The 24,196-nt window shown below is 43.6% G+C and overlaps 1 long non-coding RNA gene across 1 annotated transcript in view; it reads left to right on the forward strand.

Moving 5' to 3' along the window:
* Window positions 1-24,196, forward strand: part of LOC311629136 — a 30,380-nt gene continuing 6,184 nt past the window's right edge. The window contains exons 1-2 of the long non-coding RNA XR_014796154.1: window positions 1-44; window positions 10,564-10,652. This is a non-coding gene — a long non-coding RNA (uncharacterized lncRNA). The remainder of the gene's footprint in view (window positions 45-10,563; window positions 10,653-24,196) is intronic.

The following is a 24,196-nucleotide window of genomic DNA, read 5'->3' on the forward strand; positions in this document are numbered from 1 at the left end:
GGAACGGTGAGAGAACGCACGCCTGTAGCTTCAAGCCACCACAGGTAGGGCGGTTTGTGATGGCAGCCACAAGAAACGAGTGGTCCTTCGCTCCTTGGCCTTCTGTCTGCCACACTCAGTCATTGCCTGTTGCTCCGCCAGCTCCCTGTCAGGGAAGGGGAGGAATGAAGCAGCTACCTAAGGACAGCAGAGGAGGGATGGGACGATGTGGGGTGGTGGATGGGGGTGAGACATGAGAATGTGAAGAAGGAGGAGAAGAAGGAAGAGAGAAAGACAAATATGGAACAAGAAGGGGGAAATGAGGTAAGGATGGGTTGGCATGTGCTCAGGTATTTGGCCTTTCCCTTCTCCCTCATCTTTCTTCACACAGTGTCTCTTCCTGCTCCCCGTCAGCCTCGCCCGGCCCCCTCAGGCATTCCTCCACACCAGGCAAGTTTATTTTTGTGATGTGAAGATTTTTATTTTTTTATTTTTTTTTTGTCCCATCCCACGTTTCTGACTTTCAGTTTGCAGGCACCACCCGTGACAGGGTTAGAAGCCTGAGGAGAGGCACATGCTCACCCAAAAGCTCCCCTCTACGGTCAGTCACCTAAGGAGAGGCCCGGGATGCAGACCATTCTAGCACTGGGGTCTCATGGGCCCCAGGAGGGCACTCCGGACCCACAGTGTGTTGAGCACCCACTTGGCGTGCTTCTGCGGTCACATCGGCCCACTCTATCTGCCACCCACGAGTGAGCAAAACAAAGGAAGCAGCCCAGAACTGCAAAGTGTGCCCTCTGAAGACATTCCAGAGCGAAGAATGTTGTGATTATTTTGCTGTTTATCTTTTGCTGTTGGACTGAAGGGCTTCAGATGTCTCTGTGCTGCCTCTAGTGGTTGCCAGCAGTAGTGTTTCCCCTAAGGACCTCCCTCTTCATAAATTCCTCGGCCACTTTTTTTTGACAATGTCTCTGTGCTTTTATTTAGGACTTTTATTTAGGATTATGTTTACCTAGAAGAGGTTTCTCAACATTTTTTAGAATCAACCCCTTTTATTTTCTTTTGTGACCTTCCATTGTTTTTAAAAATAATTTTTTAAATTTACATATGCTAAATCCCCCATTTTGGTATACAGGCCTGTGAGTTTATAGCATGGTATAACGGGTAAAACAACCATCACATTTACATACAGACAGTTCCTTCACTTCCAAAATTTCCACATGCTTCCGCTTAACTTTTTCAACTTTTTTTCAAACCCTAACACACACACACACACACACACACACACACAATTAATCATAGCAAACAACCTTTGATCTTATGTTTATCCCAACAGTGTCGTTTCTTTCAGAATTTCATGTAAATAGAATCACAAAATGTGTAACTTTTGAGCTTTGCTTGTTGTACTTATCATTATACTAGAGGCCCGATCATGAAATTCGTGCACTGGGCGGGGGGTCCCTCAGCCCAGCCTGCATCCTCTTGCCGTCCGGGAGCCCTTGGGGGTTGTCTGACTGCCGAGGAGGCAGGAGAGGCTCCCACCACCGCCACTGTGCTCTCCAGCTGTGAGCCGCGCTTCTGGCTGAGCCGCCGTCCCCCTGTAGGAGTGCACTGACCATCAGGTGGCAGCTCCTGTGTTGAGCGTCTGCCCCCTGGTGGTCAGTGAGCATCATAACAACCGGTCGTTCCACCGTTTGGTTGATCTGCAAATTAGCCTTTTACTATAGAGGATATGTGAATAGCATCCATGCTGTCGAGGGTATTAGTAGTTCATCCCTTTTTATTCCCGAGAAGCATGTAATTTAATGGATGTAACACTATTCATTTACCAATGAAGGATATTTACGTTGTTTCACTTTAGAAATTATGAATAATGCTACTACAACTATTTAAATACAGGTTTTTTTCTGTGAACATAAGCTTTCATTTCTCTGAAGTAAAATACATTCGCGTAAGGTTGCTTCCTGTATATTGCAAGTAAAGTTTACCTTCACTAGAAACTGACAAGCTGTTTTCCAGAGTAGCTGTACCATTTTCATTCCCATCAAGAGTATGAGAATTCCAGATAGTCCATGTTTCTTGTCAGGACTTGGTATTGTCAGTTTTAGTTTTTGTATTAAACATTTTAAAAGGTACATAAAGGTACCTTGTTGTGGTTTTAATTTGCATTTTCCTAATAACATTGAACATCCTTTTGTGTGTCTGTTTACTATTTACATATCTTCTTTGGTAATGTGTCTGTTCAGATCTTTCTCCATTTTTTTTAGAATTTTTGTTGTTGAATTTTGAAAGCTCTTTATATATTATGGATATGATTTTTTTTTGTCAGATATATGATTTGCAAATATTTTCTTCCAGTCTATAGGTTGTCTTTTGTTCTCTTACCAGTGTCTTTCACATAGCAAAAGTTTAATTTTTTTTGAATTCCAAGTTAGTACCATTTTTTCCCATTAGACCTTTCATGGCATATCTAAGAACTTTTTGCTAAATCCAAGGTCATAAGAATTTTCAATTATGTTTTCTTTCAAAAGTTTTATAATCTTATGTCTTACCTTTACATTTTTGAACCATATTGTTAATTTTTACGCAAAGATGCATCGACATTTGTTTTTACATATGTATATTACTCAATTATTACAGTACCATTGGTTTAAAAACTATACTTTCTTCAGTAATTTGTCTTTGCACTTTTGTCAAAAAGGGTATTGAATATACTTGGGTGAATCTATTTATGGACTATTCTCTGTTCATTCTTCTTTGTGTCTCTTCTTTCGCAAATACCTCACTGTCTGAATTGCTGAGGCTTCATAGTAAGTCTTAAAATGAGACAACGTGAGTCTTCCAACCTGATTTTTCTTTTTAAACATCATATTATCTAGTTATTCTAGTTTATTTCAGATTTCTTTATAAAGTTTAAAATCATTTTGTCCATAAGTAAAAAGAAACCTGTCAGAATTTTTATTAAAATTGTAGTAAACATGTAGGTCAATTTGGAGAGAATTGACATCTTAATAGTCTTTCATTATACATACACAATACAGCTTCTTTGATTTCTTTCATCGAAGTTTCATAGTCTTTATCATACAGATTCTGCAACTATTTTATTATATTTATGCCCTAAGTATTTCATTTTTTGAGCCATTTAAATAGTACTTTTTTTTATTTTAACTTTCAGTTGTTCATTGCTAGTAAAAATAAATGATTGATTTTTTAAATACTGATGTTCTTTTGAGTGACTGAATATTAGGCCAGTCATTCTTCACTAGCCCCACAGAAAAGTAGCATTTCATTTTGTCTGGGTTTTGTTGTTGTTGTTGTTGTTGTTTGTTTGCTTGTTTTTGTGATTACCATGAAAATGAGAGTCTTGTGCTCCCTTCTATAGCCTAACTAAAATGGGAAGTCCTGTCCTCCTTTATGTTTAATGACTCTCCTTTTGAAATCTCAGGCAATTCTGGTTAAAAATGGCGATTAACAATTTTACCTCCCATCTCTTCCCAAGTCACACTAACTAGCAGGACTGTAAAGCAGTATAAGAGAGAATACATCCATACTAATGTTAGTATGGGAGGAAAAATATATTATACCTGCCAACCGGAGACTGTGATGGATTTCTGAGGGACCAAAAGCAATATGATTGTATTAATGAATAATCATAGTAGAGGCTAGACTTAAGTGTGCACTCTTTGAGAATTAATGCTCTCAGGGCCTCTTCCCTTATATAATACAGAGATGCTCTGAGATCAGACATCATACACAGAGGATCAGCGAGAAAAATAATGACACTTCATCAGAACGAAGGCAAGACAGGATATAATGAAAGGACAGCGTTAGAGTTGTAAGAAAAACAATACTGAAAGTTCACCACGACTCTAGCCAAAGGAATGGGCCTGATTAGAACCTAAAACAATTGCAGTTAGCTTATTCCCCTTGGCAATGACTAGTTCAGAAAGGCGGGCTGAAACTGAACCATGGGAAGCACTTCCTTGCTGACTATTGCTGGTGTGGGAGAGCGCACATGGGGTTTACTCCACATCAGTGGAGAGCCTCTGGGTGCCCGCTGTGGGGACGTGAGCAACAAATCATGCAGCTCCACCTGCCATTGGAAGCCCCCTTCTGACCACCAGCTGCAGATGACTTTGTGCTATGGATGGTGGTACTGGGTCCTTGAAATCACAATCCTGTATAATAAAAGGCGAATATGCAAATTGACCCTGATGGCAGAATGACCAGAAGACTACTGGACCAGTCACTAGGAGGTGTACTGACCACCTACCGGTCCCTTTCCTCAACAGGCTCTGATCGCCTGATGATGAATGGGGAGCCAGGGGTGGTTGATGGGGGACGCGGGCAGTGCCAGGCCAAGCCTCCCCCACCACCACCAGTCACCCCACACACAGAGGGCAACCCATGGTGGGGGCGGGGCTGGCAATCGGGCAGGAACAGCTGACCTCTTGGTCCCATCCTCCGGCCGTCAGGCACCAATCACCTGGTGGTGAAAGGGGAATTATGGGTGGGTGGCAGCAGGGGGGTGGGGCTGGCTGGAGGCAGCTGGGGAAGATGGCCTTGATTGCAGGTTAGGCCTGGGGTCTCTGAGCCTCCAGTATTGTATGAAACTAGAGGCCCAATGCATGAAATTCATGCAAGGGGTTCAGCCCTCACTCTCCCGGTCATCTGAAAGGTTGTCAGGAAGGACGACTGGAAGGTCATTCAGCTGTCTGGTCTAATTAGCATATTACACTTTTATTTTTTTATTTTTTATTTTTTTTTAAATATATTTTATTGATTTTTTACAGAGAGGAAGGGAGAGAGATAGAGAGCTAGAAATGTCGATGAGAGGGAAACATCGACCAGCTGCCTCTTGCACACCCCTTACCAGGGATGTGCCCGCAACCAACGTACATGCCCCTGACCGGAATCGAACCTGGGACCCTTCAGTCCGCAGTCTGACACTCTACCACTGAGCCAAACCGGTTTTGGCCATATTACACTTTTATTATTATAGGTAATTAATTTTCTTATTTCCTTAAACCAGGTGAATTTAAGAATCCTCTTACCTATAGCAAAAACAAAAACCTAAACCATACAGATTAATTGATAGACTTGTCTTATGGCTCTTGCACCATATTTTTTCCTTCTTTTTGCAATGTTCTTTTTCTAATCTCGGCATACTGGGCTCCTGCTTGCTCTTCAGATCTCCCTTCATTGACCCCTTAATCTGATGTAGCCAGTTAGCCTCTCTGTCCTTACCATCCTGCAGAAGCACATGCCACTCCATGGGATATATTTGTCATCCTTTAGTGTGTTATCTGCTCCTCCCCACAGGAATGTACGTGTGGCAAGTACAGGACTCACTGCCATATCCTGAGTGTGCAGAGTTTGAACTGGCCCGTAGCTAGTACACAGTAAATGTGTGATGAATGAATGAAGACGTGGCAAGGAAACAAGCAAAACCACTGTTCTCTGGAATAACTTAAAGAAATTGGTTTGTAATGACAGAATTTTAAAATATCTTAGAACGAAAGGAGGAATTTGAGATCACCTGGTCTAGGGGTTGTCAACCTTTATTTCTCTGAGCATGTTTGAAGGCTACACAGCAGCAGCCAAGCCCATGGGTCTTGACTGGAAGCAGGGGGGGGAGAAGAATCTAGATGAGAGTTTTTGGTTTGAGAAAAACTTCCAGGTGATCAGCCTTTTGTAAGGACACACGTTCACATTCTCCTTATCTTAAGCTCCTTCCACACCCACTCCCAGAGCTCCTTTAAGAAAGATCTACGAGGTTCAACTCCTACCTTTTGGAGATCTTGGTCCTGAAAGGTTGACGATTTGCCCAGCTTCAAGCAGTTAGTGGCACCGTTGAATTAGGAACCACCATCACTGTCCCATGGGATCAAATAAGAAGCAGTGAGAGAACGCAGCCCATCAACATCCTGTCTCCAGAGAAGAGCTGTGCAGCAAGGTTTGAGGCATGCAGTGTGGTGGCTAAGAGCAGGGACATGGGAGCCAGACCATGCTGGCCCAAATCCTGTTCTGTAACCTCCTTACATTTCATTTCCTCACATGCAGTTCTGAAACTCAGCTCATCAAAACCAGCTCCTAATTTTAATTAAATGTTCCCAGTTTTATTAAATGCCAACCACATCTCCCCAAAACTTAAGACAGATACGTGGCAATACCTTTCTCCCTGGACTCCCCCATTTGGGACCCAACTAGTCTACATTCCAAATCTCTCTCAGATCAAATCACATTTTATCCATTCACTGCCTAAAGTCAGGCTCTCACCACCCTTTTGCCAAATGATGGCAGGATTACTAGGTTGTTTTGTTGGCAGTGGTCTTGCCCAAGCCCATCCTTCATCTACACAGTAGCAGTGTAATCTCTCTCACGTACCAGTATATGTCCGACGAGCGCATAATCCTCTCTGCTCCTGAGCTTCAGCTCCTCCGAGTGGCTTTCCTGAGCAGCTCCAACTTACCTCCCAAGCTTGTGTCATTGCATCCATCTTTGAACTCTCTTCTCCCGCCATATTGAAATGCCTTCAGACCTTTGAAAGGGTCATGCACATTCTACCTTCTAGCAGTTTCTTCATGCTCCTTCTTTTGCATCCGGGGATCTTATGTGACAGACACCTTCTCCTTTTGCCTTAATAACATCTGGGCCAGACATCTTTCCTATGTACTTCTATGGCTCCTGTATTTCTCCCATCACAGCCATCCCCACGCTGTATCATAATTGTTGATCTGTCTACAGCTTGTCACTTAACCCTAATCTCTGTAAGATCAGGGGCTGTCCTTCATGTGTATACTATTGTATTTCAGATGCCTAGCATGTGCGAGGCACATAATGGCTGCTTAACAAATATTAGCTTTGATCATCATTATCATCATCATCAAATAAACTCATGTTTGCTTAAAATACTAAGCACAGTGTCTGGTTGATAGTAATAAGTAGTAGTTTTCATTATTTAATATTCTCCCCCATTTTCTTCATCAAAATTTAATATTTATGGGCACACATATTATTATAGAATGCAAAGCAAAACATGATTACATCTCTTTGGTCTTATCATAAAATAACAAGTAATAAAAATGTAAATCTGTAAATATCATCCACATGTCTATATGGAGGTTCTAGTAATGTTTCTCCCCCAATTCAATGATGTTCTTTTATATATATATTTCAGAGAGGAAGTGAGAGGGAGAGAGAGATAGAAACATCTATAATGAGAATCATTGATCAGCTGCTTTCTACACCCTCCCCTACTGGGGATCGAGCCCACAACCTGAGCATGTGCCCTTGACCAGAATTGAAACTAGGAGCCTTCAGTCCACAGGCCAATGCTCTATCCACTGAGCCAAAGCAGGTAGGACTCAAAGATGTCCTTGAGGAAGAGCAAAAACAATTACTGGAAGTTCTCTTGCACTCTTATGACTCAGTACAGTAAAGGTCAAAGATTACTCTATGTATTTAAAAAAATTCTTCCTGAGAACAAATTATTCAAACATCAACCACACCTTAATTATCTCAAAGGCAGATACATTATGGTTGGCAAACATCTTGTAATAGACATCCTTATCTTTCTTAATACCCTTCTTTTAGACACAGTATTGAATGGCAAATGTCTTATTATCAGAATTTGCTCCTTCTTCTATAAAGCTGAGAGAGGCAGTTAATTATGATTGACTTTTAAGATAATACAAGATCACACTAGGGGATTCTATTTAAAATACTGACTGTCTGAAAAAAAAAAATCAAATTGTTTAGCGAAATCTTATTCTCTTTAAACTAATTCTAGAAATGTACTTAAGATAGTTTATCAATGGGGAATAAAAATTTGGAAGAACTTTGAATTTTTTCCTGTTCTAGTAAATTCTAAAAAGAATTATAGGTTTTGGGAACACTATAGTAGTGATTTTTTCCAAATTAGCAAAATTAAATGATAAAATATGTCATAAAAGCATTAGTTCTATAAAACTGTTTAGTTTATCCAAGAAAAATAATAATGCTGAATATTAAGAGAAAGTTGTGTTTTATTAATTTGATTCTGTGAAGTAAGGTTACATGATACATGGTCTTGTTCTCCTATACCTGGCACTCTAATTAACACATTTCTGTGTAAAATCTTAATCTTTGCATTTCAAGGCTCCAGGAAACATTACTTATCAAAGTCATATATTTATAGGTATGTCCAAGTGTAATAAACTATAAATTAAGAAAAGTCTGAATCTACAGACAGATGACTTAAAGAAATCATTCTTTATTACCAATATACTCTATAAAAATGACTTGCCAAAAATAATCTTAAATTCAGAACTACTTTAGTGTTTGTAGGTGCAGAGAAGATAAACAAGAGAAGTTCCCAAAATAAGAAAAGTGAAGGCACAAATTAAAGATAAATTTATAAGTAAACAAAAAATGGTTTGACTATAGAAATGGTAACTATAGAAGGATATGATTTGCTTTACCAAACATTGACTTACATAGAAGATACAATAAACCCTAATAAAAGAAACCATACCGGTCTCTACAGATGATATGTTTGGAAGATTTACCCCATAAAAAAATAACAAAACACTTCAGTCAAGGTAAAATATAAATAGATATACACATGGGGGTAAAGAGGAGAGATCAACCAAAGGACTTGTATGCATGCATATAAGCCTAACCAATGGACACAGACAACAGGGGGTGAGGGCATGAGTGGGGCGGATAGGGAGGGGGCAGTAATGGGGGAATAAGGACACATATGTAACACCTTAATAAAGAAATTTTTCAAAATTTAAAAATTTAAAAATAGATATAAACAGATGACATTAGCTACATTGGTTTATTGAAATGTCACAATTAAGCTATTAGTTGGTTTCTACCTTGTCTTGTCTCATAAGTGGTATTAAGGAGCTAATGAAAATAAGAAAAACAATAAAATAAATACTCAGACACCAAGAGCAAAACAAATCATTGCCATATAGTAAGTTATTTAGACATTTTCTGATTTTATTTGCTGATGGATTATTGAAAAAAAAGAAAGGCTATTGAATTAACAAATAAACAATATCTGTAATCTCGGAGGGTGGAGGAAAGTTAATATACAGGGTGTGCAAAAGTAGTTTTACAGTTGTTCATAATAAACAATTTAATAATTCATACATGAATAATAATGTAAGAATGAACTCTGTGTTTTGTGTATTTCCCACTCTGAACCTACTTTTGCCTACCCCTATGTTCTTCAGCCAACCAGGCCCGGATGCATGAGAATACAAAATGTTACATTCTCATGCATTTTTCAGGGTTTAAAATAGAAATCTTTCTAATGTCAAGATGATCTGAAAAACCTCAAGATCATCTTGAGCAGTCCAGCTAAAGCATGGAGCCTGGGAATTTTTTTACCTAAAAGGGACTCTCAAGAACATTTCGTCCAACTTCAACCTTTGCAGATAAGGAAACTCAGGCTTAGAAGGAGTCACGTGCCTACTTGACATGGGCAATTAACATCATCATCGATGGAAATAACACCCCTGTTCCCAGTTCAGGGCTCTTTCCACCACACAGGCTGCCTTTATAATTTCATTATGGAAACGATCAAATAAGAAATGGTGGCTTTGTCTTATTTTTTTTGCCACTTTTTTTAGTTGATTTCTTTCCCAATTTTAAGATGTGTTAAAATAGGCTCTGGTCCAATGTGGAGAACAGAAAGATGCCAGGAAACTCCTTGAAGCAACCGTGCAGCAAGATACATGGGGCTGATGGACGTCTTGCTCCATCTCGCCTGGTAGCAGGGAGGGGAGTGGATCTGGGAGGACTCGGGTTTGGCTTTCACGAGAGGTGGTGTCTATGTTTGGCAAGATCGGACTCTGTTTGGGCTGCTGTTCCAGGGTACAGGCTATGCTGACATGCAAAGAGATTTGGACAGAATATTACGTCCAGAAGCCCATTTATCAACTAGATAACAAACTCTTGGGCAGATTTCTGGAGTAAAAAGTTCGCTTGGAATGTACTCATAGTCCAAATAAGTGTTTTTGCAACTACATTCACCAACTATTATAGCCCACATACACCCACTCTGCCAGGCAGCCGTTAAGCAACATTCCCATGCCGGTGCAATTTTGTTATTGTTGGTCAAAAATATTGCTCGTGAAGCAAAAGATCAGTAATAGAACTTGTAAGCCCTAATTTAGAAAAACATACTTTGTGCAATGTTTTCTCTCCAGTATCATTTGTCACCAAACAATATAGAATTAAGTTTTCAGGATCTCGGTGAACTAGGAGGCATGACTCAAACCTATTATGATATATATTCTATACATATAGACATACACCTGATTCCTGTTATTTGTGGTAGAAGTCACCATAAACACTTAAGTAGCAAATATTGAACCAGTGCCCTCGGGGAGAAGATAGAGTTAGGTTCTTATGTGCCTGTTATCACAACACTTGTGTGACCTGATCAGACCTCGTTTTGTGTGTGTTTCTGTTTAAAGACACCTTTTCAACATACACTGTTGCTCCGTTAACATTGAACTCGTGACCATCAGCACTCTAACTCGTGCCCCAATGGAATTTATCTGACACCCATACTTTTCTTCATAGGTCATGTCACAGCCTTCTTGTGCTCAGGGACATTTCGGATACTTAGGGGCCATTTTGAACAGTAAAATCACCAACAAAAGCACAAAAATGTGAGTAACATATGAGGCACATTTAAAACAGAACACGGAAAGGACACTTGCTTATAGTCTGAGAGCTGAAGCAAGACGGCAGCGTCGCTTTGTGTGAGCTCGGCTGGGAAAGTGTGTCAGGTGACAACTGTTTCACTGCTCCGTGCCTGTCCATGAGTGACCACAAAGTGCCTTGAGTGTGGGTCTGGGGTTGCAGATACATTTGAACATAATTCACAATATGGGTTCTGTGAATGATGAGGACACTGGACACACGTGCCATATGCACACAAGTATGCGCATGGACATTCGGATGGGCATTTCTCTGGTGATCTAATGAGATTGGGCCTCTTGTTGGTATACTGATGATTTGCAACCACAGTATCATTTCTAAGACGTAACAAGAGCATCTTATTCCTACAGAGCGGGTTGAATATTAGGGCACCCAAATTTTTTGGTGTTTAGACAGCTATAAAGTTTCTATTGCTCTTACTCCCGTGGAGTCTTAGAGCTACACATTTCTCTCTCTCTCTCTCTCTCTCTCTCTCTCTCTCTCTCTCTCTCTCTCTCTCTCTCTCTCTCTCTCTCTCTGTCTTCAAATGAGAAAATGCTAAGGCTCTGTTATCTGGAAACCCTGTCTACCTTTCTGGAGTTGGGAAGAGTGTGAGCTGTCGCCCTTCTCTTGGGCAGGAGTGACCGGGCTTTTGTGTGACTTGGCGTGAATCCACACAGAGAGGGAGGAGTGTGCAGGCTGTGGATCTACTTGTTACCTGGCTCTCTGTATTTCCTGTGTATCTCCATCTGTGACATGAGAACAGCAATGTCCATATCACAACGGTGTTGTGAGAAGAAGAAATGGCGTGTGTTAACTATTTTGCATTTTCTTCTCTTTATCATTAATAGGAGCAATAATAATACTCATACTAACGTGGAGAATACAGCAAATTCTATCCCCAAAGGGATTCAATGGCAATTTAAGAAAATGAACACCTCCCTGGGGCACACTGGATTTGGGTCTGCTGATTTGAAAGTACAGCATTGGTGTCGTGTGTCTCGTAGCACTTTGTCATGATAAGCGTGAGCCTGTGGCAGGACCACTCTCTCCTACACACGTGTGTGCCGATCACTCTGGGCTGTCAAAGACATCAGCTGTCCCAGGAGCATTAATTGCCACCCCACCCTCTGCAGGGCTCTGAGGTTCAAGGTCCATGTAAATGATTCCATAAATGAGAGCTCATCTTGGGTGAAGGCCAAAGTCAAGGTGTGCTCAGTGCTCTGTAGGCTTCTATGCCCCTTCTCTCTGTTCTTTGTGCTCTGTTATACCTCTTGTATCGCAACCACCATTTCCCAGTTAGTGATTCTCATCTGCTATTGCGGAAGCATAAAAAAATAGAAACTTTTGAGGCTAAGAATTTGTAATAGGAAAATAAGGTCACCTGAAAAGAAATGCAGAAATCAGAATAGAAATATACATAATGGACATGTTCATATACACCAAGTGGCCAGATTATTATAATCTCTGAATCTGAATGCATAATAATCTGGCCACTCAGTGTATATCCTATATAAGAAAAGGCTAATATGCAAATTGTCCCCTCCAGCAGGAGTTCAACCAGCAGGCAGGCAGGCCAACCACCCATGTCCCCTCGCCCTGGCCAGGCTGGCCGGACCCCACCCATGCACGAATTCATGTACCAGGCCTCTAACCCTATCCAATAAAAGAGTAATATGCAAATTGACCAACACACAAGATGGCTGCTCCCATGTGGACACAAGATGGCCACCACAAGATGGCCAGCAGGGGAGGGCAGTTAGGGGTGACCAGGCCAGCAGAGGGGGAAAGTTGGGGGCAACTGGGCCTCCAGGAAAGGGCAGTTTGGGGGGACCTAAGCCTGCAGGGGAGGGCAGTTAGGAGCAATAAGGCTGGCAGGGGAATGGTTAGGGGGTGATAAGGCTGGCAGGCAGAAGTGGTTAGGGGCAATCCGGAAGCCAGGCAGGTGAGCAGTTGGGAGCCAGCAGACCTGGATTGTGAGAGAGATGTCCGACTGCCCATTTAAACGGGCAGTTGGACATCCCTCTAGAGGTCCCAGATTGAACAGGGTGCAGGCTGGGCTGAGAGAAACACACCCAGTGCACAAATTTCATGCACTGGGCCTCGAATATATATATATATTGAGTGGCCAAATTATTATGCATTCAGAGATCATAATAATCTGGCCACTCAGTGTATATTGCATCTCCAATACATGTATAACATATATAGAGATCCATACTTTTTCTATACGTATCAGAAAATAAAAGGAGAGTAAAATTACCCAAAGTCCCATTTTTCTGTGAAAAATGAAAGAGGTCCACAAAAGTCAGCAGCAGCCATGCACATTCAGGAGGTCCCTTCCTCAGAGACAATCAGGACAGAGCAGGTGACTGGCCTGCAGCAATGCCTGTGGCTCCTTCCCTCATTGACTTAGTCCTCGGTCCTGGAGCATCCGTGGTGTGGCAATCACTGCAGAAGCACTGTGGTCTTTGCTTGTGAGGAGCTCATCGCCTAGAGCAGTGATTTCCAACCAGCTGACCCTCCGACCGGTGTGCCATAAGGATGTTTAGAACATGCAGTACCTAACTGGCCTCTTTCCCATTAGATTGTCAAATAGAAAATGACAACAGTCAACACAACAGTAGCCGTCCTTGCGTGAATGAATCAAAATTGTACCTATATGTTTTTGTCAGATCAGCAAAAAATACAATCTATTTGTTGGTATGCTGCATAATTCCAATAATTAGTTCTTGTGCCATAAGAGGAAAATGGTTAAAAATCGCTGGGTCTGGCGGCATCATTTAGGTGTTTTCTTTCCTTTCAGGAAATCTATAATTCTGTATTTCTATATCCAAGGCTGACTTTGAACAGATATCACCCTATTGACTATTAAAATAGTGAAAAAATGATACATTATATGCAATTTTATATTCCATTTTAGTTTCATGTACCATGAAATGAATGTTTCCATCATTGAAAACCCTTTGAAATATAATTTTTAATGAATACAAAGTAGTTTATTGTATGAAATATATGAAACAACAGGTATTTCCACATTTTTGATGTAATAAATATACCCCAAATAAAAATGGACAAATGACATGAGACAGGAGCTCATAGAATTTGAAGTGCAAATGCCCTTCAAACATAAAAAGATATTTAAATTCCTTAACATTAAAGAATTGAAAATTAAGCAATAATATTATTTTCACTTCTAAACTTAAAAGCATTCAAAACAGTAGCCGAAACCAGTTTGGCTCAATGGATAAAGCGTCGGCTTGGGGACTGAAGGGACCCGGGTTCGATTCCGGTCAAGGGCATGTACCTTGGTTGTGGGCATATCCCCAGTAGGGGGTGTGCAAGAGGCAGCTGATCGATGACTCTCTCTCATCGATGTCTCTAACTCTCTATGTCTCTCCCTTCCTCTCTGTACAAAATCAATAGAATATATTTTTTTAAAAGCATTAAAAACACTAGATAATACCCAATGTTGGGGAGGACACAGAGAGATAAGCATTATCAAAAGTTGGATAGAAGTGTAAACTAATGAAACATCTTCTAAGGGCTTTATGGCAATTGCAGTATTGTTTGTAATATAGAAAGTTGGGGCAAGCCAGATGTCCATTAATAGGGGATTGATTAGATAAATGACAGTACCTGAGTACAAAGGGATGTTATAGAGTCTTTAGAAAGCAGGAGATCGACTATATATATGTTGACATGGAGAGATGTCTAGAAGATACTTATGTAACATAAAGTTAAAAATTAAAAGGACGATGCAAAATACTTTGTACTCTATGCACACTGTTCAGTGCAGGAAACAGATTAGTCCCCAGGCCAGGGAGCTCTCGCTGAGTCAGGTGAGTACCGCCCTGCCCTTAAGGAGCAGCGTCTCTGACTTTCAACAGTGGTAAATGCTCTCGCCCGCTCCTCAAATTCCTTGAAGTAAATTGCATGATTCCAGGTACAGTGTATGAATTGTCAGTCCTTTGTTCCAGGCTAAAATATCATTGACAATGACCTTCGTGATATCAGAAAGGTTCCGCAAGCACGAACTGCCTGTTGAGCTTCATCCTTTGTTTCCTGGACTCTTCACTAAAGTACCTTGAACATTTATAGCGCTTTCGTTTTTAACTTCCAGCGTGATTCTCTCCTTTATGTCTTTGGTTCGGAACCGTTAAACACCAGCAAGTGCAGAGGCTCTTGCTGCTAGTCAATAATAGGTTACATTTTCTTCCAGAATTCAAAATCAATAGCAGAAAGAGAAGTCACAGGAGCGTAAATAATTGTGTAACAATTATGATAGCTCTCTGGAGCTCTCATTGGCTGGAAGCATGCAGCGCAAACCCTCATTGGCCAAAAGTGTAGAGTCGAATATGCTCTGCTGGCTCTCATTAGGCTCAGAGTGTAGAGCACTAAAGAATATAGAGAAAATATATAGCTGTATCTTGTAATGGATTTATGTACATTTTGGATAATATTTAAGAGACAACTAATATTAATTCAAATTATCATTATTGGGGTGAATTAAATGTTTCTATAACCCCATTGTTGTGAAAAGAAAACAAAAGAATCCTATCTATTAAAAAAGTAATATAAAATTGTCACACACAAGATGGCTGCCCCAAGATGGCCGCCAGGGAAGGGCAGTTGTGGGCCATCAGGCCAGCAGGGGAGGGCAATTGGGAGGGACCAGGCCTGTAAGGGAAGGTTTGGACCGCTGACCTCCTCCCTAGAGATGACATCTAGGCCTCAGTTGTATTTCAGCTCCAGGCCCAGAAGAGCAACAAAACCAGCCACAGCTGCCCTCAGGACCAGCTGCTTTGACTAATGGCCCCGCCCTGGTGCTGGCCAATCAGTGGAGAGCTAGATCCTGAAAAAACACACCTGGAAAACTGCTGAATGTGCTGTTGAGATCTTCCCCTGGGTTCTCCCCTAAACTCTGCACCCTTAAAACCCTGAGGAGGGAGGATCCAGTGTGATCCCCCTCCCAGGAGCACCCTTGCATCTTTCCTTCCCCTCCCCCTTCTACTGGCCCCAGGCCCATTACCACTACCTTCCCCCACTCCCAAGCTCCAAGGGCCCTTCCTGTACCTCCACAACTTGTTTCCTAAGCCCATTTCTTCTACAGATTACTTCTCCACTTCTGTGGTTTTCCAGAATTCTTCCCTAGCCAGAGCCCAAGTTCTGAGGTAGCTGAACCCAGGTCTGGTCTAACACATGATGCTGCTCTCACCACCCCAGCATGCTGACTCATAAAACTCACCGTCACAATTCTTCTCATTCAAAACCCTTCGCCATGATGTTTGGATTCCTTTTCAAAATAAGCGCTTCTCATCTACATATGTGAGAAGATTGTTTTATAATTACATTGAATTCTTGTTTCCACTTCCATCCATCCTTCTTTCTCACACTTGGAAATCATTGCTATTCCCGAATTACTAGATTTCTTCACGCTGATCGCCATATTTATCATCTTTACCTCGTGCTCTCATTTCATTTTTCTCTTTTCTCTTCATTCTCAGAGGGCATCCGAAGCTTCCTCTTTCTAAGTCTAACCAGTCATGGATGGGATTTGATTTTTCCCGTCATTTCAATTCTGCTCATTACCGTCTTAAAAAGAGAATTTTAATCTTAAAAAAAAGTGTTGTCTTTTCTGATGCAGCAATGTGTCTGCATAGGCCCCACTTTTCACAATCATTTCTTTGAACTCTGAGAGATCTAGCCAGGTCACGTGTGGATCTGTGGCCGGCTGTGTGTTGATGGGCATGGCCCTGCCCAATGTCTCACACCTGGTATATATGTCCCTGCGCGGCTCCTCTGGGTCTCTGGCTCCCTGGCTTTTCCTTGCTCTCGCTGTTCATCTCATAAAGCAATTGCTGTGTGAGAGAGACGGCTGTCCACGTTCCTGTTGGCAAAGGCTGATTTTGGGAGCTGGAGAGGAGACGTAGGGATTTGGCAGGTGGGTTTGCGGTTCCCGATACCACAGCTCAGAGGGCCGCAGAGTTAGTGCATATTTTGGCCATTTGGGCAACAGTCAGACTAGCAGGCCTGGTTCTGGGTGTTTCCCAAATTTTAATGAGTAATGGAGCAAGATTGCAGTGGGGACTTGCGGGCATTTCAAACCACCCATCTTTTCCTGTGTTTTGAAAGAGGACCGTTATCTGATTTTCTTCTGTCTCTCCCAGACCCTTCCAGCCGTGTGAGTGCCTGGCATTTATGGGTTTGGCAATCGTGGGTTAAACATGAGCAGTTCCAGCTTTCCTTCAATTATCCCGATGGCATGTAACACACAGAAAGCTGTCATTTTACTGGGGCACAGATTCGCCTGCTGCCAGGCTGGGCTGGGGAGCAAAGGACTCAGCCACAGAACATGCTGGGCGACCCCCTGGCATTGTGTGGTCTGCTACCTGCTAAGGCACAGCATGCATCTCCACCGAAACGCTTTCTACCTTATATTTCTTTGGGGTGGGAGGGATGGGAGGGGAGGAGACTGTCAGTAAATGGGAGGGAAAGCTGTCCGGTTGAATGGACTGGGATACAAAGTACTCAGAGAGACTGTGTGAGCAACCCAGGAGCCTGCGGCACCGCTTTTGATCATGCAATTCGGGGAGTAAGGACAATAGAGACCCCGATACACACCGAGGGTCCACGGCCATGCAGGTGCACAGGTCAGCTAAGTTCTTGGTTAGAGGTTGGGGGGCGGTATGAGAGCTAGAAAGATTTAGATCCAGTTCCATGATTGAGGAGCTAAGCCTGCAGAAAATAAGCCTCTGAGACCAGTAGGTTTGTGGGGTTTTTAAAATATATATATTTTATTGATTTTTTACGGAGTGGAAAGGACAGAGATAGAGAGTTAGAAACATCGATGAGAGAGAAACAATAATTAGCTGCCTCCTGCACAGTCCCTACGGGGGATGTGCCAGCAACCAAGGTACATGCCCTTGACCAGAATAAAACCTGGGACCCTTCAGTCTGCAGGCCAATGCTCTATCCACTGAGCCAAATCAGTTTTGGTGAGACTAGTAGTTTAGGCTACTTTTTCCCATAGCTACCATGTATTGATCCCTTGCTAAGTGCCAGGTATGTGCTCAACATATAATATTATGTACAATATGGAACCCTCAAAACAGATCCACCAGTTTGTGTTAGTATCTCTGGTTAAACATGTTTAAAAGCATCCAGTAAGTCAAGTGTCTTTGCAAGGTCACCAGCAGTAGGGAGCAGAGTGGGCACGTGAGCTGCTCGAACCACGGTGCCCCATGCCCCCCTCTGGCATACAAACAGGGCTCCTTAAATTACACACTGATTTACTTATGAAAAAAAATATCTGTCAAGGGGGCTTCCACTTATCTCTGGGTCCAATAAGAGGTGAATAAAATGTAGAACTTCTTGAAAATAGAATTTGTCCTGCCTGGCCAGTTTGGTTGGGCATCGTCCCAGGCACCAAGAGGTCGCTGGTTGGGTTCCAGGTCAGGGCACATGCCCGTGTTTTGGGCTCCATCCCCAGTAGAGGACATGCAGGAGGCAGCCAATCAATGTTCCACTCTCCCCCTCTCCCTTCCTCTCTCTGAAATAGATAAAAAACATATTTTAAAAAACTAAGTAAAGTTTGTCCCCTCTGGGCTACTAAGGAGGCAGCCATGGACCAGGGTGAGTCCGGCTCCCCCAGTGCTCAGCTCCACAAGGAGCCAGTCCTCACCTTCTCTTACCCACCGGAGCAGCCCCCAGCCCTTGGCAACTGGGACAGATGTTTGGGATTATGGAGCTGGCAGCCAATCAGAGGGCCTCAGATGCAGCCACATCATTTATGGATGAGGAAACTCAGGAACAGGACTACTAAGGAGCCTGCGCAAGGCTGCTGATGGCTAGAGAGAGAGCTAAGATTCAACTCCAGGCTTCTCTCAAAATACCGCGTTAACAGTCAGGAAAAGCCAGCCTTCGTTTTATTCTGCTTTGACGCTTTCATAAAAATCTGTGTGTGAAATTAACCACTGCTTGCTCCATTCCTCTCTGCTTTACTGAGCAAGATTCTCCCGGAACTGCTTGCTGGCCTCACAGAAAATCGATGTGAAGCGATCTAAGTTGAACGCACTCTTGGAAACGAGGTGGGTGTAGAAGAAAAAGAAGTTTCTTCGGAAGCCCTGGAGAGGAACACCCGCCTATCCCACACAGGGTGAGTCAGAGGGCGCGGTGAGGGAGCAGACCCAGAAAACCGATAAACACGGAGGAAGCCAAACAAAGCAAACACTGCGAATCTCCATTCGTCTTGCTCAGGGACAAAGGCTAACAGGCCTCTGGAGCCTGGAGGCTGGCATTCCGTCCCCTGCACAGAAGAAGTCCTGCACAGGAGAGCAGAGTGCCCGGTGCCAAGAGCATGGTCCGCCCCCTGTCTGCCTCTGCCTACCCTTCCGCCAGAGGGCCTGCTCTGCGGCAGGTCTGGGCTGTCGTGGGCCTGCATCATGCAGGAGCCTGGGGAATGGCCTGGGTGCCACAGCATTGCCTGCAGGCAGGGATTTGTCAGGTGAATGCTGACTTGTCAGATCAAGTCAAGCCATCATATTTCCTTATATCTTAAAGGTCAAAGTCCAAGCTCTCTAGCCAGCACCCAAGATCAGCAGTCAGCTAGGCCTCAGTCCAGCCGGATCATCTCCTGTTTTCCTTGTTCTGTCGACTGGTCTTCTCAGCGTGCTCCCAATATGCATTGTACGTTCTTCCTCTTGCTACCTGAGATTCTCGTTCCCTCCTCTCCTCTTCTTCCTTTCCTCCGTCCCTCCCAAACCTTCAGACCCTGCAGGAGGCTTTCTTTGAGCACCCTGAACACCCAGTGAGTGACTCCCCGGGCTGCTACTACCAATAGAGATGATAAAATGCTTGAGAGTCTTCAGGCCAGGCACTGTGTTCAGCTTCCTCCTGGATTGTCTCAGTGATCAACACACCAGCCCTGTTGTGGGAAGCATTTATTTCTTGGCAAATGACTCCAACTCCAGCTGGATTAACACATGACAAAGTTATTATCTCACTTAAATGAAGAGTGTAGGCAATGAGATGGCTTCAATGGCTCACCAAGGACCAGTCTTTCTTAGTGCCTTCGCTCAGCTTCTACGGAGTGGCTCCTTTCTAAGCCTCAGGGAGGGGATGAGAGATCCCAAATTCTTATCTCTCAACACCCAGGCCAACCAAAGGCCGCCGGGATCTTACCCAGAATTCCCAGCAAAGGTCTCATTCTGTTTCCTGTTACAAACAGGTGATTTGGCCATCTCAGGGTCAATTCTTGGGACCAGAGGAATGAGACTTGGGATTAGCTTTGCCCAGTTTCTTATGTCCTGCCCTTGCCCCGTTCAAGCACACAGGCCAAAGAGGGGGAAGAAATGGCTCTGTAAAAGGAAACAAGAGTTACTGGAATTCCAGAAACCACACGTGGGAGTCGTGAAAACACTTTGAGACGAGAAGAATTTCTGCACACTAAAAATAAATTAGATCCTACTTGTCTAGACAGCACGAGGAATATCTCTACTAATAAGTTTGAATGATAGATCACCATTTAGAGGTTGGCCACCAGCAAGTATTTTCCAGAGTTTTCTTCAGAGATGAAAAATGTGAACTCAGTTTCCAAGTCAACTCCCAAGACATTGTTCGAAATCTGCTGAAATAAGATTAATTCTATTGTTGGAACTAGTGAAAACATGGACCTAACATTTGTTTCAAAGACTGTTTCTTAGAGAATTATTAGAGTAGAAATGGGAGTAGGCTCTCTTTATAAGCTCCAATCAACCAGATAAGGTGTTATCTGCCTGCCTGCTGAACATGTATTTTCATGCGGAATATGGCTACTTAGCATATGGTGGCTGTAAAGCAACTTTGCATGCCTTGGGCTTTGCTGGGTACTCTTGCCTGCCATGGCTAGTTCTGTTTTCCATGTTTGTGAGGAACAAGGCAACATCAGAAAGGACTCTAAGGGTCAACCGGGAGATTCTCTTGCTCAGTATAGGTCCTTCACCCCCATTCCCAGCATCCTAACAGGTAATCATATAGCCTCCGCCTGCCTCCTAGGGACAGGCAGCTCATTGTCTTAAAGAACTAACCTTAAGCCTGAAAAGTTGTCATGTGCCATGAACAGCTTCTCCCTCAGAATTATCAGAGTGAGAAACAACACTGATGGCCACCTCTCATACCCCACACCTTCCCGTAACCCTGAGCGATGTTCTCTGTCTCACCTCTGCACCTCAGGGAGGAGGCGCTATCTTTGACAGTTGAAAGGTAACTGGGTGTGGTGCCAGACTTTGTCCAGGTTCTGTGTATCTCTGGCGTTCATAGGCTGGGCAGCCAGCTACATCCATTCACCTGCACTGGAGACACAGACCTCAAAGGAAGGTTTACCAAGGAAAGGAAGTATCCCTTTTGGCTTCACAGAATGTAAAACAAAAATAAAGTCCTCTCCCCTTTTAGTCAAATATTAATAATTTCATTCTTCTCTTCTTCTCCCGGTCTCTCTTATTGTCCTCCACTCGTCACTCTCTTTCCCACTGACTTTCCTTTTTTGCTTCTCTTTCATTCTCTTTGTCTCTCTTTTCTCTTCTTCCTACCTCTCTTTTGCCATGGACTACATTCCGTACCATGTATCCTGCAGGTCTAGGTGGAGGGTGTGCTTTGCTAATAGAGGAGTGTCGGTACAAATAATTTATCCTCAGTAGCTGAGCTTAAGCCAGGGAGAGCAGAATCCACAGATAAGATAACCAACACTTAGATAAATATTGAGGGATGGGATGGGATTTCCCGGTGTTTTTCGAAGGTAGATGAAGGATCTCCAAGTTAGTGCCATCTAGTGGTTTGCTGGGGTAAGGTCGGCAGCACAGGTTTCCTCCCAGTGTCACAGACAAAGAGGAAAGGAAGGTAAAAGTATTGCTCACTCACTGTGCAGCAGGCATTGTATTGAGCAAGACGCTATTTGTCTTTATCTTGTTTAATCCTCACAACAACCTTGTTCTGTAGGTTGACAGTCTCTCTGAGGAAGGCGCCAAGGAATTAAGTACCTTATGGGGCTGAGATCCTATCACCAGTCTGACACCAAAGAGAATACCCTTTCCTTTAGCACATCCCAGGGAAACAATAAAGCTACATAGATTCAGCTTATAGGATTTGGACACCATAATTTACTAAGGATAAAATGGACTTTTTCACAATTTTAAGTAGATTTTTTGAGTTTAGATTATTATTATTATTATTATTATTATTTAGACTTTAGATCTTTAGATTTGGTAGATTTTTAGTTTAGAAGGAGAAGACTTCATACATTTGCAATTAATATCAATACACATTTTAGATACACAGATTTCTATTTCTACAGTTGAAATCAGTGGAATTTATAAGACCCACTTGTGTTTACAATAAAGACTGTTCCCCTCTCCTAATTCCTCAGTTTTCCAGTGGGAAGAGTGTTAACATTTCGGTCCCAGAGTCAATAGTGAAAACCATCCATGGTAAAGAGAATACATCAAGTCTTTTTTGAAACTGCTAAGTTCAATGAAATGATAATATTTACTGCAAAATAAACAAACCAAGTGGGAATAAAGATTGTCTGTTTCTTATGATATTTGTGAAATTGAAACAACAGGAGTCTTTCATGTAAATCCATAGGAACCAGAGACCACTTCAGACGACCCTCCCTCACCTGGATGCCTGGTGGAGTCCAAGGTCACAGCTAAACGTGAGACTCACTGCTCCAGTGGACTGGCGAGTATAGGAACGAGCTTGAGGTTGGACACTGTGCACTTTCTAGTCGCCGTGGTGGTCTCCCAAGGGCTGTGACGTGAGGGCCTGTCTCTGTGAGCGCGTGGAGGAGCAGCATTCTGTGTGGCTGCCGACAGGGTCATGCCTGCCGCCCAGGCCTAGGAGGCAGCGAAAATGGTTCCTTCTGCCATGCAGCATGGCTGGGCCTCAGTACACATTGATGACTGACCGTCCTCTCTCCTCCTGTGGCGGAAAGAGACGTCTTCCTCATTGTCCTTATGTCAAAAGAGTAGGGCACTGGCCTCCATGCCTGGCCACTGTGGCTTTGCTTGCAAAACGGTTCACGTAGATGAACTTCTTTGGGGCTTTAAGTTTCCTGGGACTCCCCACCCGAGCCATTGGAAAAGTCTGAGAGAGGACCTTGGCAGGCTACTGGGCAACTTCCTTCTTCTAAATGCCTGTGACATTCAGGCCTGCCATGCCTCACTTCAGATTAACTGTGATATTTGCAAGGGAGCTCTCCAATGCCTCACTAGGGCTTCAGACAGAGAGAGAATCCAGAGACAATAATCCAACTGACATATGACGTCCAGAAAAGAAAAGAAAAAATCTGTCTAAAAAAGGAAGAAGTATGAAGAAAATGTCTTGAACTTCCTCCCATCCCCCGGGCCACGATCGCTGAGAGCTTATGTTGAAGATTCACTGACATGGGTGTGTCTGCTGGACGCCTGGTGGCCAGGAAGCCGTGGGCAGCTGGTCAGGAAGCCCAGGAGCACTCCTGGGTAAGTCCTCCACGAGAGGAGAGTTAGAGAGGGGAGGGAAGAGGAAGACTGGAGGCAGGTGGGAGACTTGGGGGAGCGGGAAGGGGGAGGGGGAGAGAAGGGCAGGGTGGAAGAGGAGAGGGGAGGAAAAGAATAGAGAAAAAGAAAGACAGCAAAGGGGAAGTGAGGAAGTGAACGAAGAGAGCAAGAGAGACATTGTTGAGAAAGAAGACGAAAGAGAAAGGAGGGAACCAAAAGCCCAGGGCACCCATCTTCCAGGCCCAGGTGGGGAAGAACCCGTGTCCCTGGCAGACATGGCTCCAGCAGCCCCGGCAGGGCTAGGCGCCCTAGTTGCATAGTAATGAAGTTTCCGTGGCTGAGAGCCTGTGGGACCGGGCTGGTCTCTGGTTTCACAGCCTGGCTGGCCAAGCCTGGCCACTGGGGGGCTGCCCGGAGCAGGCGTATCACCTGGCACCTGCTCTGGTGGCCTCTTATTTCCTCTGCTTGCTGACACGCCCTCCAGGGCTGCGGCATGGGTGGCCGTGGGAAGGCAGTGAGAAATCCCTCAGGATGGGGACTTGGGTTTCCAGCTAAACTGTCAATGCCGTGAGAACCTCGGTGGGAGTGTCGGGTGTCCAGCCCCTGGGAGGACAGTGCAGAGGGGGGAGCACAATGGGGAGGCTGGCCAAAGAGAAGCTTCTGGGCTCTGCCGGCTCTGTTTTCTGCCGATCAATAAGGACTCCTTTCCCCTTTCATCGGCTTTGTCCGGATCGAGGGCAGACGCTGCTGCGTGCTGGTGGACGGGGACACAAGCCCTGTTCTCTTCTCTTCTTTCTTCCCATGCCCTCCCCCAACCATTTGCAAGAAAGGTGGACTCAAGCCTTTTAGAGGTTTCTGAAAACCCAGAGTAGACTGTGAATCAGAGAACACAAAAGACATTAAAAAGGAGAGAGATTAAATAGAAAGAGAGGGGGGGGGTGGTTTTGTTTTTTGTTTTTTGTTTTAAGGTCAGAAGACACAGGTCACTGACATTTCAGATA

Source organism: Pipistrellus hanaki (genome assembly GCF_964339955.1).
Source record: "Pipistrellus hanaki genome assembly, chromosome: 10".
In the NCBI taxonomy this organism is placed as follows: Eukaryota; Metazoa; Chordata; class Mammalia; order Chiroptera; family Vespertilionidae; genus Pipistrellus; species Pipistrellus hanaki.